The sequence below is a fragment of the Sceloporus occidentalis genome, unplaced genomic scaffold, assembly GCF_023333645.1.
Source record: "Sceloporus occidentalis isolate IW3139 unplaced genomic scaffold, rSceOcc1.0.p SCAF_17, whole genome shotgun sequence".
Classification (NCBI taxonomy): Eukaryota; Metazoa; Chordata; class Lepidosauria; order Squamata; family Phrynosomatidae; genus Sceloporus; species Sceloporus occidentalis.
In genome coordinates, this window is record NW_028316997.1 from 9499549 (window position 1) to 9515932 (window position 16384).

Here is a 16384-nt window from a genome sequence, read left to right on the forward strand (position 1 = left end):
TAACATTTCCTAAAAGATTTGCTTTCAGCCAAGTAACAGTGGGAGGGTCGAACCTTCTGCCTGTTTCCTGGCATGTTCTTCTAATTAAAAAAAAATCAGCATGCTTTCTCTTATAGCAGCAGCCAAAGTTATCCTAAATTAAGTAAACAGTACTTTTGTAATCTGCAATTTTATACTTATATGCAAAATATACATGTCAGTCATTGTACACAGTCCTTGAATCATTTGACCAATGTGTGAAAATTTTTATTTTGCTTAAATTAAATGCAATGCTATTTTAGTCTAGGCTCAGTGTAGGTATGGACCACCTGCTGCACAGAAATGGCTATACCTGTCTATAAACTACAGCACCCAGGGGATGATTTTATGTTAGTAAATATATATTATCAGCTGCATGTCATAAAAAGACATACATTAAAAGCGCTAGAAAGGACACTCCAGCCACCATACGCACTATGATAGCTCATCTAAATCTTCATAGTGTCCTCCTTGCAGATGCATGGAAGGTGTCACGGAAGCCTTTGTGCCCTGGGCTCCTGGTAGGGCTTGAGGGCCAGCCTCCTCCTTACAGACTAGGGGCCATTGCCTTAGAAGAGAGGCTATTTTTGGGAAGGTGGGTACGGGGGTCCACTTCTTGTTCTAGAGTGCCACATTTCCCCAATTACCATAGACTCTAAAGACTGTAGAGCTCGGACACAGAGTTGGGTTTTATCTGTGGTGTGTTACTCTCCATCAGGACAGAGACCTCTATGGCCAGTATTTGCACCAAGATCTTATATCCATCTGGTTTTGGACAGAAGCAAGGGAACTGCCCACGTTTACCATCCTCCCCACAGACTACAATAGTGTCTCCCTACTGGGCTAAGGTGGGCTGAGTGCAAATATTGATCCGTGTGCAAAGGAATGCCTGATTGAGAACTAAGTGTGTTTGGCTCTTACTATTGTATGTTAATTATAGGGCTGAAACAACGAATCGATAAAATCGATAATAATCGATAACGGAAATCGTTGTCGACGATTTCCGTTATCGATTAATCGAGTGATCGATTTGTTGTTTACTTACCTCCGCGAGCGTTCCCCGCTTCTGCAGTCTCCGCCTTCTTTTAGTTACGTGACGCGTTCCGGAGGTAAGTATTCTTCATGTCTGTGCGAATCGCTCTGTGCGAGTGGCTCCATTCGCACAGAGCGATTTGCTCTGTGCGAGTGGCTCTGTGCGAGTGGCTCCATTCTCACAGAGCGGTTCGCTCTGTGCGAGTGGCTCCATTCGCACAGAGCGGTTCGCTCTGTGCGAGTGGCTCCATTCGCACAGAGCGGTTCCTGTGGGTGCAGGGCAGAGTGGGGGTGGGGATGCAGGGCAGGGTGTGAGTGTGGGGGCAGGGCAGGAGACTGGGTGCAGGGCAGAGTGGGGGTGGGGATGCAGGGTGTGAGTGTGGGTGCAGGGCAGAGTGGGAGACTGGGTGCAGGGTGTGAGTGTGGGTGCAGGGTGTGAGTGTGGGTGCAGGGCAGAGTGGGTGCAGGGTGTGAGTGTGGGGGCAGGGTGTGAGTGTGGGGGCAGGGCAGAATGTGGGGGCAGGGCTGGGTGCAGGGCAGAGTTGGAGACTGGGTGCAGGGGCACAGTGCAAAGTGCTGGGTGCAAAGTGCCAGGGCTGGGTGCAAAGTGCTGGGTGCAAAGTGCCAGGGCTGAGGCAAAGTACTGAGTGCTGGGCGCAAAGTGCCAGGGCTGGGCGCAAAGTGCCAGGGCTGGGCGCAAAGTTCTGGGTGCAAAGTGCTGGGTGCAAAGTGCCAGGGCTGGGGCAAAGTGCTGGGTGCAAAGTGCCAGGGCTGGGTGCAAAGTGCTGGGTGCAAAGTGCTGGGTGCAAAGTGCCAGGGCTGGGGCAAAGTTTCTTGAACAGTAATAGTCCACCTCTTTTCAGAATGTTTGGGGTTATTTTGTTTCATAAATATTGTGTTTGGGTTCTTGTACTTTGAAAATATTGTTTTTTATTACATCATAACAAAATAAGAATGTTAATGTAAATTTTAAGTTGTTTTTTAACATCCAGTTCATTAAATTATTTTAAATAAACGAAAAATTTGCATATTGTTTTTTTTTTATCCGATTAATCGATTAATCGAAAAAATAATCGGCCAACTAATCGATTATTAAAATAATCGTTAGTTGCAGCCCTAGTTAATTACCCTCTTGTACTATTTTAAATACCTGCGTATTTCCCATTAAACTCAGTCCATGCTTTTTACCCTCAAGCCTCTAGTCTCGGCTGATGTTTCTTGAGGGGAAGACGATAGCGTGGCCTATAAAAAGCATGAGGTTCAGCATTCGGAGTAGCGGAGGAAGCCGACTTAAGCGGATATACCCATTCGGGGTACTGAGTTCTGTTACAGGAGGTTTCTGCCAAACTTCTTCATATGATCTTACCCCTTTCTCCTCCCCCGAGCTGTATGTCCATGAAGGAGACGTGTTCAGCTAATCATATCTCCATACATGTGATATACTTACTAGACTAGACTAGATCTCCGAAATCAAGGCAAACACCCCCACAAAACGAATGAAAATCACACTCCCATTCACTCTCTTTCTTAAGCTCTCTGAATGTCTCCATACCTTTTCCGACGACCACTTCCATGTCTTTAAGCTCCACTTCTTCTTTAGCATCTTCTTCATCTCCTTGTTCATTTGTCTTCTTTCTTCATCTGCATCTCTGCAGACATGACCTCCAGATGAACTTCCACAAAATGCTGGAGCTTCCAGTGACATCCTTTCCCCCCACTGGAGATGTTGTGCCCGAAACATTCCCCATTTTGGCGGAAGATAATCTCCTGAGGGGTTAATCATGAACTGTGGTGGCAAGGATTAATTTGCCTTCTTGCTATGCTTCTTGGGTTTTTATCATGAACGGTGGTCAGCATTTCCATTAGGGATAATAATGCCCTCATAGACAGGTCTCAGCAGGATTGTCCTTGAGGATGGCATTTGGGCGGGAATGCAATTCTGCAAGGCCAATTTTCAATTCCCGACCACCCTCCCTCCTTTATTTTATCTTTTAATTATGATATGCCATTATATGATAATTAATCCTCATTAACTATTAATAATCATATGGTCTTTTATTTGGGCGAAGGTCACTTGCCTATTCAAAGACAGGGTAGACTAGGTAGTCTTGGGTAATATGTTTTTAATTCAGGCTAGTAGGGCTGAACAGTAAGATGTGTAAGGGGTCATTTTCTGGGGGTTTGGTACAAATCTATATGTTACATTTAATGGATGTTTAATATGCTGCACATGTTTTAAAGCAAAATAAGACCACAGGCTTATTTCTTCAAGTGGGTGTTTGTTGTTTTGTTTTAAAGGTAATGTTAACAAGCTTAAGTAATAGCTCCTGTAGCGCACAAGCTCCGATACTGAACATTGAAGCAGCAGCCATTAGCATGTTTGCTAGCAAAACATCCATGTTCAAAAAGCTGACTAGTAGAATTCCTCCCAACTTAACATTGTACTCCTCACAAAACTCACTTGATGCATTCATACACAAACTACACGCAAAATGCAAATAATAATGGCCTCAGCATTTATTAATAGAATCAATAAAAGGATAATAGCAGCACATTATGTATAAGAGAAACACTACATGCACTGACGTTCACCAATGAATGCTCGTGTCATCATGTATTGCGAGCATCATGTCCTCACATCTACCATTAGTGTTGGGGTTGGATCTGGGCATAGTCCTATTGTTGAGTCCATAAGCCCTGGATGTCCCTAATAGCCCGACTGGCTTTGAGAGGGTATCAATGCATGCCATGATCCAGCATTAGGCCGTGGTGGAATTTCTGTCAATCATTCCACCATGAAGAAATGGTGATAAGTTTGCTACCGTGACATAAAATATAAAACTGTTGCCTGAATAGCGCAGGGCGACATGTAGTTGTGGGGATAGGAGATTGAGTTCAAATAAAGGTCACCTATTAAAGTCTATGGCAGGTCAAAAGTTCAAGTCAAAGGTTTAAAAAAAAAAAAAAAAAAAATATAGATGAGTTATATAACCAGAATTTTCTGGGGTGCGCTCGCGCTGCTGAGTGGTTTGCCGCCTCCGTCGCGAGACACCGCGAGGCGCCTCGCGCAGCGCTAAGGGCGCGAAATTGCACTATAAATAGAAGTGGAGTGAGGGGCAGCGCTTCATGCCACAAGACGAACTGCAGACTGAGGTACTAACCTGTTGAAGGCTGGTGATCTTAGTTACGCAGGAGAGCCGCGGGCGAAGAAGATGGAACTTCTGCTGGAAAAGCTCCGAGAAAAAGCGTTCACGAGAGGAGGGGAAGCGTGGCTGCAGAGTTGCCTCGGGATGAATATTGAAGACTATACCACCCACTGTTGGGTTGGTAGCGAACAAGAAGTTGTAGCGGAGGCGGAGCCGGTGTGTGACGACTCTTCATATGTTCCGGTATTGCTGGAAGATTCATCGCGAGAGCAGATTGAGTCATCGCGGGAACTGGCTGAAACGTCGTTTTCGGCTATGCAATCACGAAGATCGAGCAGAAGAGGTTGCCTGGCATCCCGGGAATGCGAAGATCGAGAGGATTGTGAAGAACGCGGAAACAGAGGCAAGAGGCCGGTTTCCAAGCAAAAAAGACCCCTTTCTCGCTCTCCGGCGAGAAGAGGGTTAATTTCAAAGAAGAAGCAGCTGCTCCAGCGGCAGGAGAATGCTGAAGAATTACCTCAGGACCGGTATGGGCGACAAGGACTGGCGATACCCGGTGCTGCACACCAGGATGGGGTTAACAGAAGACTTTGAGCACGAAAAAGGCAGAGCTGGGTCTAGCAAGGGTGAGTACAATGATAATTTATGTAAATTAAATGAATTAGTTAGCTCTTTAGTGGGTTGTTTGAAAGATTTTAAAGGTGCTAGCCCTGCTCAGGCTTGGGAGAAATCCTCTTCTGAGGTAAATAAAAAAGTTGTAATTAGTGAGGGTTGTATGAAAGAATCTCTGTCATGTGAAGTGTCACCTTTAGGTTTTCACTTAACTAATGCTTTAAAAGAAAAAATTTGATATACTTTCTCTGTTACCTGCCTCAAAAGAATTTTTGCATAGACATGATAAGGAGGAAGATAGACGTAGACCTGTAGCTAGGTCTTTTAATAACTGGTTACAGGCTTTCTGCATTTATGCTAGTGTATATTGCGAAAAGCACAGTGATAAGAGCTCTGGTTTATTTCAACATCTTGAATCGGTTTTGGAGGCATATAAAAACTTTGGCGGGTTATCATGGTTTAATTACGACGAAGTTTTTCGGCAGAAGTTATCGGTGCATAAGAATTTGAATTGGGGCATGAAGGACGTAGGGACTTGGATTAGTACGATGATTCCACAGAGGTCGGCTACGGTTTCGAGGCCTCAAAATTTTTCAGGTACACAGCGTAGTAAGGGTATATGCTGGGCTTTTAATGACTCACAGTGTAAATGGCCCAATTCTTGTAAATATGAACATGAGTGTACGATTTGTGCGGGTAGTCACCCGGCGCTGCGGTGTTTTCGGAGGAATCAGTCTAAAGAGCAAGTTCAAAAAGGCGGAGACGCTGGTGAAGTGGGAAAGAATGCTCCCCTTTTGAGGCAAATACCCAAGCAAACGGAAGGCTGAGTTACTTGCATTGGGTTTTTCTGAAGGTTTCCGGTTACCGATCTTTGAAGGAAAAGATTTTGTTTGGGTTGAGAATTTAAAATCTATAACTAATAATACAACCGTTGCTCGGGAAAAAATTGAAAAAGAGTTGAGATTGGGTAGATTTGAAGGCCCATTTTCGGTACCACCTTTTGTTAATTTTAGAATATCTCCGCTGGGTTTAGTACCCAAGAAAGAGGCCGGTGCTTTCAGACTCATACATCATTTATCTTTCCCAAAGGGTAGATCATTGAATGACGAGGTTAATAAATTTGAGTTTCCAGTACATTATGCGTCATTTGAGGACGCATTAAAGTGGGTGAGATATTTGGGTAGGAATACCTTGTTAGCGAAGGTGGACATAGAGGCTGCTTTTAGGCTTTTACCTATCCATCCTGCTTGTTTTTGTTCTTTGGGTTTTCAGTTTGAAGGGAAGTTCTATTTTGATAAGTGTTAACTATGGGCTGTTCGGTTTCGTGTTTTTATTTTGAAGCTTTTTCTTCCTTTTTAGAGGGGTCAGTTGTTCAAGTTGCGGGTTTACGATATGTTGTGCATTATCTTGACGATTTTCTGTTTTTAGGTAGAGCAGATAGTAAGGAATGTTTAATGTTACTTAATTCTTTTATGGTTTTGGCAGAATTTTTTGGGGTTCCGTTAGCTTCTGAGAAAACAGTGTATCCGACAACTAAATTGCAATTTTTAGGGATAGAAATTGATACAGAAAAAATGCTTTTCAGATTACCAGATGAGAAAATCAAAAAATTGAGATGGATGATTCGTTTTGTTTTGCGTTCAAAAAAAGTTACTGTGCGATGCTTTCAATCATTATTGGGTTTATTAAATTTTGCATCTAGGGTGATTCCTATGGGCCGAGTTTATTCTAGGCTAATTAGTAGAGGCATTGCAGGGAAAAAAGAGCTTTATCACAGAGTTAGAGTAACTAAACAAATTAGGGAAGACTTGGCGGTTTGGGATTTGTTTCTATTGGGAGGGTAAATGGGCTGTGGACATATGGCCGGATGCATGGCGGCAAGCAGGATGGACCAAAAATATGGTGTTGCTGGAGTTGTTTCCAGTAGTTGTGGCTTTAGAGTGTTGTGGTAGTAAATGGAGAAATAAGCGGTTAATGTTACATTGTGACAACATGGGGGTTGTATGGGTAATCAATACCCTACGAGCAAAATCTTTACCCGTTATACATGTTTTGAGGCGTTTGGTTTATTTATGCTTAGTGTTTAATATATGGTTAAGAGCTAAACATATCATTGGTAAGAAGAATTTAATAGCTGATGCTCTTTCACGTTTTGACTTTAAGAGTTTTCGAATGTTGGCACCGCTGGCGGAGAAGAAAGGGATGGTTGTCCCGGGCAGTGTGTGGGATTTAACTTCTCCCAGATAAGTTCATTAATTTCTAAATCCTTATCCAAAGGGACATGGTGTGCATATACGAAAGCATGGGTATGTTGGTGTAACTTTATGAAAGAGAGGAGGATTGATGAATTTGATGAAAGGTTGGAGTTTGCTTTGGAGTTTGTGCTAAAGCTCATAAGTGATGGTTGTTCTAGAGCCTGTATAGAGAGATACATATTAGGTATTTCATTCTTTTTCAAATTAGCGGGGAAGCGCTCGTCTTTCAAAGAGTTTTTGATTAAGCAATTGTTAAAAGGTTATAACAAGTCGAATGCAATTAGGGATACAAGAAAGCCTATTTCTTTTGACTTAAAAGGGCCGGTTAATATTTTACATAAAGAAAGTTGGGATGATTTCGAGAAACGCTTATTTAGAACTGCTTTTATAATCGCATTTTTTGGAGCCTTTCGAATCAGTGAGTTGGTTGCAGCCAATAAAAAAGGTGGATCTGGTCTGCAGAGTGAGGATGTAAGATGTGAAGGGAATTTAAGAATATTCTTACGTTCCTCTAAAACGGATAGATTGGGTAAGGGTTGCTGGCTGGAATTGAACAGAATTGATTCTTTGATGTGCCCTGTTTTAAATGCTGAGTTATTTAATACCATCAGGCCAAATGTGGGTGGGAACTGGCTGGTGCATAGTTCGGGCTTACCGTTAACAAACTTTCAGTTTAGAAGTGTACTTAAAAAATCATTTATTGCACTTGGGCTGGGTGATCTCGATTACTCTTCACATTCCTTTCGAATTGGTGCGGCCACAGAAGCTGCAATGCTGGGTTTAGACAAGTCGGTTATAAAGAGAATTGGTCGATGGGATTCAAATCGTTTTAAAAGTTATATTAGACCTGAATTGTTATAAGTGCTAATAATATTTTCTTCTAGGTCAACATCCAGCTATAGTGTGGATTGTTGGACATTCGTTTATCTATTGGGCGCAGAAAAGAGCGGCGCAAAGGAGCTACGGCGACAATTTAGGTTTTGATAGTGATGCAGTTCAGATATACTGGCTGGGTATTAGGGGTTTAGGTATTTGTCAGTTGGAACATATTATTTTAGATTATGCTAATGTAACACTTTTTACTTTGGGCCTGACATCCATCATAGTGTGTACACCCTGGCTGGCGCCTACAGGAGATCCTGGCCTCTGCATAGTGGAGAGTTAGGGGTTAATATGACCGTTTGGCAGTGCCTCCACCTAGTAATTACTCTAGGGAGTTAGAGTGTAGTGTACTAGGACACATATATATATATAACTCAAACACAAAGAATGTAAAGTTGTCAAACAGATGAACTCATGTATTAGTTTAGATCAGGAACCAACAGCATTTCAATAATATCAACAGGTATACAGCAAACAAAATATAGCTGAATCAAGCCCAGTCCAAATCACCTGCCTCCCCAAATAATTAGGAACCCAACCTTGTATAGTTATCAGTCCCCTGGGGTAACGTTGGTGCACATAGATGTTGGGGCCCTTGATGGAGGTAATACTTCCCTTGAAATGGGTAGTGATGGCCTCAATGCCTGTAACTAATCCTGAGTACCTTCCTCTGATATCTGGATCTGGTGCAGTCTGGCAGCTTTAGCTTCTGTAGGCCTTCTGCTGTATACTGGATTCAGTAATCCAACTGGAACCACATGGCAAGCTCACTGCAGCACATCTGCCTTCAGACACCTAGCAGCCTGACACAGGAGTCAATCAGCTAATCATAGCAGACTTGTGGGATTCTCAGCAACAGGGAAGGTACAGAGATCTCTTGGGGTGCTTTTTTCTGTAGAGACCAAGTCCCCCTTACTTTTTCCCCAGCTCAGCCACCTCCCATCTCTCTCTCTCTACTCCCCCAGGCCGTCTGGGGGAAGGACCTCACTTCCTATTGGCCCCAAGTCATGCCCAGTGCTCCAGTGATCACTCTCTGCCCAGGAAGTCTGTATCTATGGTAACTGGAGGTATATAGATACCAGGGTTACACTAATATGTTACATGTTCCGAATGTTATCATTATTCATTGCGGGGGGAATGATCTGGGCAAAACAAAGTCTATTGAATTATTATTGCTGTTTAAAGAACTAATATTGAGTCTTAGACGGTTTTTTGTAGACACAATATTGGTCTGGTCAGAAATCATTCCTAGGTTCATCTGGAGTTCCAGGCCTGAATTTAAGGCATTGGAGAGGGTGCGTAGAAAAGTCAACAGATCAATGAAAAAATTCAGGTTTTCTGAGTTTTCGTCATTTGGACTTGGAGGGGAATTGCGATGGTTTATATCGGAACGATGGTATACACTTGTCGGATATCGGTTGTGATATTCTTAACCTGGATTTACAAAGTATGGTGGAACAGGCCATGGCTTTTATGGGGTAGTGCAACAAATGGGATATGTCCATTTGTGGCGGGTGGATGAACTGGTACAGAGTTGGTTTGCCTTCCGGCTTTTAGGGCGGTCGGCTTAGTATATGTATATTTATTTTTTGGTGTATAGTATATGAAGGCTAGACTCTGGGTTTGGGCCAAGAGTTTCGTTTGAATAAATATGTTATGGTTATACAAGAGTTGTAAAGCTTAATAAAAGTCCACGGCCTGGTTATTCCAAGATAAATGTGTTTTTGTCTTTATTTCAAATATTTGGTTATAAGGTTACATTATATGGTTACAATATCCCTTACAACTACATGTATTTTAACCCCACTGCTGACACTGTTTTACCTATTTGGAGCTGTACTTACAACCTTTCCTATGGAAGGCAGCAACTTAGCAATGACTTTATGAGATGAGCTCATGACTGCAGACTCCATAAAAAAACTAATGTATCAATAACACAAAGGACTCCATATAGCACAATACATTGAAGAAGTTGGCCTTTCATGCAAAATGTTTTATATTCAATTAGAAATCATAGCCTCCTGTATAGTTTGAGTGTGTTCTTAATTCATTGCACCAATAGGTAAAATGTTAAATCAGCATTTCCATGTGGTTACAGTGGTGAGCAGAGTGTGTTTGTATGAATGCTGTCATACACTTCCCTTAGAGGTCAAGAGTAATAAAACCATTGTACAGGCGTCTCATTTATCTGGAACATCTCCGTTTACGATTTCCACACAATGGATTTTGTTGTCTGCTACTGAGAAAATACAAAATGTGAAAGAAAAATGTCTTATAACATGAATCGCCATAAGGATGTGAATATTTATTGGCCCCTCACTGCCATGTGTTCCTACAAAATTTGTAAACTGCAATATTGCATCCATTTTACATAAACAAATCCCTTATTTATCCCTGTTGGTAATTAACGTGCATGATTAGAATAAATCATAGGTTTTAGTGTTACACAAGAGAATAATGATTGGCAAACGTGCACACAAATGTTTTGCGTTGGAGACAATTACCTTCACAGCAGATATAAAGTAAATGGATAATAGTAAGTAATACCTCTGTGTGGCTCATTGACACAATCAGGGTTAAGAATATGTATTTGCCTTCTGGCTTTGTTTACCCTTTTCCTTATCTCTTCTAGTCATTTAATCTGTTTTCTGGTCAGGCTCCTGTGCCTTGCATTAGTGTAAAAATTTTGTTTTTTGGGTGGGGTAGTTAAGTTATAATGTGTTATAAGTTAACAGCTGTTCTTGTTTTAACCTTTTCTTTGGAGAAGGAATGTAAAATGTGATCCATTGTTGTTCATACCATTTGCTATAAGCCAAAATGTGGGCCTGACATTTTTTGTCAACAAAGTTGAAACATGAATAATCATACCCATGGAATCTACTTGGTGCCATTTATCGTACGCACATTTATTGACTTGGCAGCACCTTGGCCAGCTATGAATCACCGGCTGTCATGTAATGAGAGGAGTAGGCATATTATAAGCCCTTTATGCGTTGTATGTCATTTTGTGGCCCAAATTAACCCTCAACTTTGATTACCTATCTAATGCCTTTCCCCCTCCCTTTATAATCTCTAGTACAAATGATATTCTAATTCAATTTATCCAGAACCTAATATGATATATGGTGGGCACCTAATCAGCTGGTGTTTAAAATGGCTCTCGTATCATATCAGTCCTAGAATTATATGTTTATTTTACAACGACCACATGCCAGATATGTACTTAATGTAACATATCATTCTCTGTCCCAGTACATGTAGAACACATTTGTTCTGGGATTTCAATTATTCCTGTCCTCTTCTTAGTGTTTTATGATATCAACCTAAGCAGGGGAAATATCAATGTGTCATTCTGAATGAGTTGTTTATGTGTTACATTGTGTTCAGCTTGTGCCCTTGTAGTTTGCATCTGCAATACAGAACACTTCAGCTCTTATAGTTTATGACATGATAATCCCATACTGACTGTTAGCTGACTGATTATACGGCTGAAGAAGAATATTTCAGAAACAAACTCTTTATTCTATATTATTGATTGAATCAGTAAATAAAGAATATGCATATATCCTGTCTTCAGTAAAATCTTGACTTCACGTCACTGGGTAAGCAAAATATTCAAATTAAGGTGCTGACCTTAATTTGAATATTTTGCTTACCCAGTGACGTGAAGTCAAGATTTTACTGAAGACAGGATATATGCATATTCTTTATTTACTGATTCCCATAGTAGTAGTAAACAACAATATAGAGAACAAAGAAATAACCGTAAAACTGAAGAGAAAAAGTTCAGCAATCAGTAAATTATAAGTAAACTGACAGAAAAACACAGAAGAACACAGACCAAGATGAAAACTGGGTATGGTGATAGGAACAACCACAAAAAATTTATAGAACTGGCAACAAGACTTTGAACTTTGAAGAAGAAACAAAATAAGAAAAATACATGGGAGGGTTGGAAAAAATATTATCCGGGGGATAATACAGTTCATAATATGCGAATTTAAATAGAAATACATTATAACATCACAGAAGAAGAGACATTAGGAATTTGATCAGTCACCTAACTACAGGGGACGCAACTGTGATGGAGCCCCCATATATATATATATATATATACCGTATTTCCATTCCAGCTTTTATTGCAGACAGAAGGCTCATATTATGAACATTCCTTTTTTACGGATCCACAAAGCAGCAAACTATATATATATATATATATATATATATATATATATATACAGAATGTGTTTCATATAACCCAGTTTATTAAGATGTATAAACTAGGACTGATAAAGGTAACATTATAGACATGCTCTGTTACTTCTAAAATGTTTGCATGGATTCCATACAAACAAAATGGACTTCCTTCACATTTCTTAAGTCATTTCAGTCTTCTGAATGTCAAGACTAAAATATATGTAAAGAAAAAACTGCAAAGGCAATGAGACAAAGTAATACTTCTAGTATCCGTCAGGTTTTTCTCTTGTATTGCATTGTAGTTTAGTGAATAGACTCTGTGGGCAACCTACTAATATTGCCTATTTATGACTATAGTTATGACTATAGCCCAAGGTATGCAGTTTGCTTTGTCTGTTCAGTTCACATATTAACTTGCCCATCAATGAAGATTAATGCAAAAGAAAAGTGCTCAAGCAGTTAGAGACTACAAAGCTCATCATGCTCAGCCATCCTTAGACATAACGACCCCATTTTAATGTAATACATTTGCAGAAACAGATTTAGAACATTTCTTACATTAGCAAACTAATCCTGTACATAACACAATTATGATCACCGGGGAGGTTGAGACAAGTGCCATTAATTACATGAAAGTGACAGCTTCCAGGGACTCTAATGGGTATTGCTGCTGTTTCTCCAGAACTTATATAATTATATCAGTGAAGCATTAAAAATTCATGTTATACTGGGTACCTTACAGACACTCATGCTTTGAGGATATGATAACTGCATAATATCACAGGGGTACACACATGTGCACATGTTTATGTATGCAATATGCATCACTATTAAATCTAAAGTCAAATACATTCTCAGTTTCTTGTCTAGCATCAACATGGGCTGTTACACATTTCAAAGTGACAAGCAGCATACAATATTTAAAGCAAAATCTGTTGTGAATGTCTAAGAAACAGATTAAGATTTGAAGGTATTGGAAGGCGTGATTTAACGTCAGATGGTGGAAGGCTGGTAACGTGAGAAAAATTTGCGTTACAGAATGGGTAGTAGAGTGAATTAGTCTTCCAGTGAATGAACAAAAAGCAAACCCCATAAAGGAACTCAGGAAAGTTAGGGATGTTCATAAAAATATGCTAAAGAATAAATTGGTCAAAAGCCTTTCAATAAGTTATATTTTTCTATTTTTTTTTTGGATTCACACAGACTTATATTAGTGGCAAGTATGTTTGATATGGGAGAAACCCGTATTCTTGCTTCCAGTGCAGTGGTCTGCCTATAGTGATGGATTAACAACTGGGTGATTTGGGCATTTGCCCCTTGCCCCCTAGTGGCAATGGCCCCCACTAACTACATGGTTGCTGCAGTGTAATTTCTGTAATAGCCTGAACTGCACATATATAGTATAGTACTTGTGCTGGATAATGTTTGAGATCATATGGGGCACATTATGCGCATTGGAGTTCTCTCCTGCAACAGTGGTATGTGTAAAGTTGAGTCTCTCCCTCACATAATATAAAGTAATCTTTAAAGTCGGAACAAAAGAGATAATAAAACCACAGTCCAGGTTGTATTTATTTGAACATGATAGCTAAAAAGACACAAGAACAAAAAAGCACTACAAAAAGGGATAAAAGGAATGGCAACAAACAAGAAAAATCACTTTTGCATCCCTGGGAGGCAACCTGAATAAAGATGATTCTGTCACCGAGGAGGTAATGAAAAATGGTCGACCTAAGGGGAAAGAGGTACCCAAAAGACATCAGGATAACTCTAGTGAGAGACTCACATCTGAACATCGCAGGCCTGAACATCCAATTAGATCAAATAAAAGAGATACAAAATAATTTAAAAGAAACCAAGAAAAGTTTAATCGCTTTGAGTAACAGAATACAAATAAATGAAAAGATACATAGTATACATTTCGAAATTTCCTCAATGCAGGATGAAACGAAGAAATACTCATAAAAGTTGGAATTAAAATCAGTGAGTTGGAAGACTGGTCCCGTAGAAACAATTTGCAACTAAGAAACATTCATAAATCTAAAAAGCAGAAAAGGTTAAAAGAATTTAGATGGGGCTTTTTTACCCCACCGGATATGGCTATGAATTGTATTATTAGTAATAATAAGTTGAGGAAATGTGTTCAACTTGGGGTTTACATCAGACAGATTCCCAGTAGTTCCCAGTGTGCATCCTTGGGAAATGAAAAAAAATGGTGTGGCTATAGTTTTAGGTAAGGACACAACTTTTAAAATTAAATAGCAAAATATAGATTCAGATGCCAGATTCATTTTATATGTGAACTCAATACCGGCAGCACAACTAAGTCTATTTCCCAAAGACAACCTCTGGATATGAGGCTGAGCACGTGCACTCCACTTCTTTGGTCGACCATGGCGAGGCCTGTTCTGAGTGGAACCTGTCCTAAGCAAACCGCTGTAAGGACTTGCTCACCGTGCTGCAGCTCGGTTTCAGGGTCTTGGCAATCTTCTTATAGCCCAGGCCATCTTTATGTAGAGCAACAATTCTTTTTTTCAGATCTTCAGAGAGTTCTTTGCCATGAGGTGCCATGTTGAACTTCCAGTGACCAGTATGAGAGAGTGTGAGAGCGATAACACCAAATTAAACACACCTGCTCCCCGTTCACACCTGAGACCTTGTAACACTAACAAGTCACATGACACCGGGGAGGAAAAATGGCTAATAGGGCCCAATTTAGACATTTCCACTTAGGGGTGTGCTCACTTTTGTTGCCAAGGTTTAGACATTAATGGCTGTGTGTTGCGTTATTATGAGGGGACAGCATATTTACACTGTTATACAGGCTGTACACTCACTACTTTACATTGTAGCAGAGCGTCATTTCTTCAGTGAAAAGATATAATAACATATTTACAAAAATGTGAGGGGTGTACTTACTTTTGTGAGATACTGTATATCTCACATGCTCACTTATTCAGATATACACACCATCACATACACATAAATACATATATTATTTTAAACAAGTGTATTTGCTGACCATTTTATTTTAATTTTTTTACATAACGTGTTTCAATGATACATATGAAATTGCATTCTGACAAACAACAAGCTGGCTCTTGTTAGAACATTGTAGCAATAATATAAGATCAAACATATTTACAATTGGGTAAAAACAGTATTTACATCTGGACAGTTACCATTCTATAAGTATTTACTCTTTCATTCAAAATATTAAAAGAATACAGAGCTCTGAAATTATATATGTACATTATTATTATTTTTTAAATCCTCTATAAATAGTTAACTATGCACAGCTGTTAGGTAACATTGTTGCATAGTAAAATATAAATTAGATTTAGAACTCTCAATGTGTAAGATTATTTTACATACAGGTTAGCCTTAGATGATTTAGATGTAAAGAGATTTTGATGTAAATCTCTTTAAATATAAAATTGTAGGTCTAAGTGTAAGCAAGTCTCTCGTAAATCCATATTGGCAGGACATTTTCAAGTGCATTTTCAGGGCATATATACTGCTAAAATGTATTACTTTTGCTCAATCAACCTAATAAAAAAAACAATGCTTGGCAAACTTGGTGTCATTCCACAACCAGTTTAGTTTGATTACCACCCGGCTCTTTTTTAGGGTCTGAAATAAATTTTTAGAAGTGCATAACGGAATATTCTATAAATAGTAATCAATATGCAACACGAGAGAAAACATGGAATTAACAATATCTATAGACTCACTTGGTGTTGTTATGGAAAGCAATAAACCCCTGCACATTAAACACCACCTCTAGCCAGGCAATAAAGCAAAGTTAAGACTCCCCTAACAAGTATGAAGTGAATTGGCTGAAATCATGGAAGACAGAGATATGCTGACAAAAGCCCAGTTCTCCCTGTTCTGCGCTAGACCATCAGAACACTCACATGCAGTTAAGTAAGTATATGGATGACAAAGCAAAAAAATTAAATATTGAAATAAATAATTATCATAGGTGCATTATCAGTTGCGTAACCATATAAATATTTGCCCTGAGCAACAGGAGAACTGTAGATGAACAGTACATGTCCTGAGACCTGTGTCATCATCCTGACAACCACCCGTTCCTCGAAGATGCAGCTGTCCTGGTTGCTTGGGATGATCTGTTCGCAGCATATTTGATCTGCATGCCACACACTAAATATCATCGAACAAAAGCAAATTTACTTAAGCGTTTTTCTGTTGGTTTTTTGTTTAAAGATGGCACTTAGC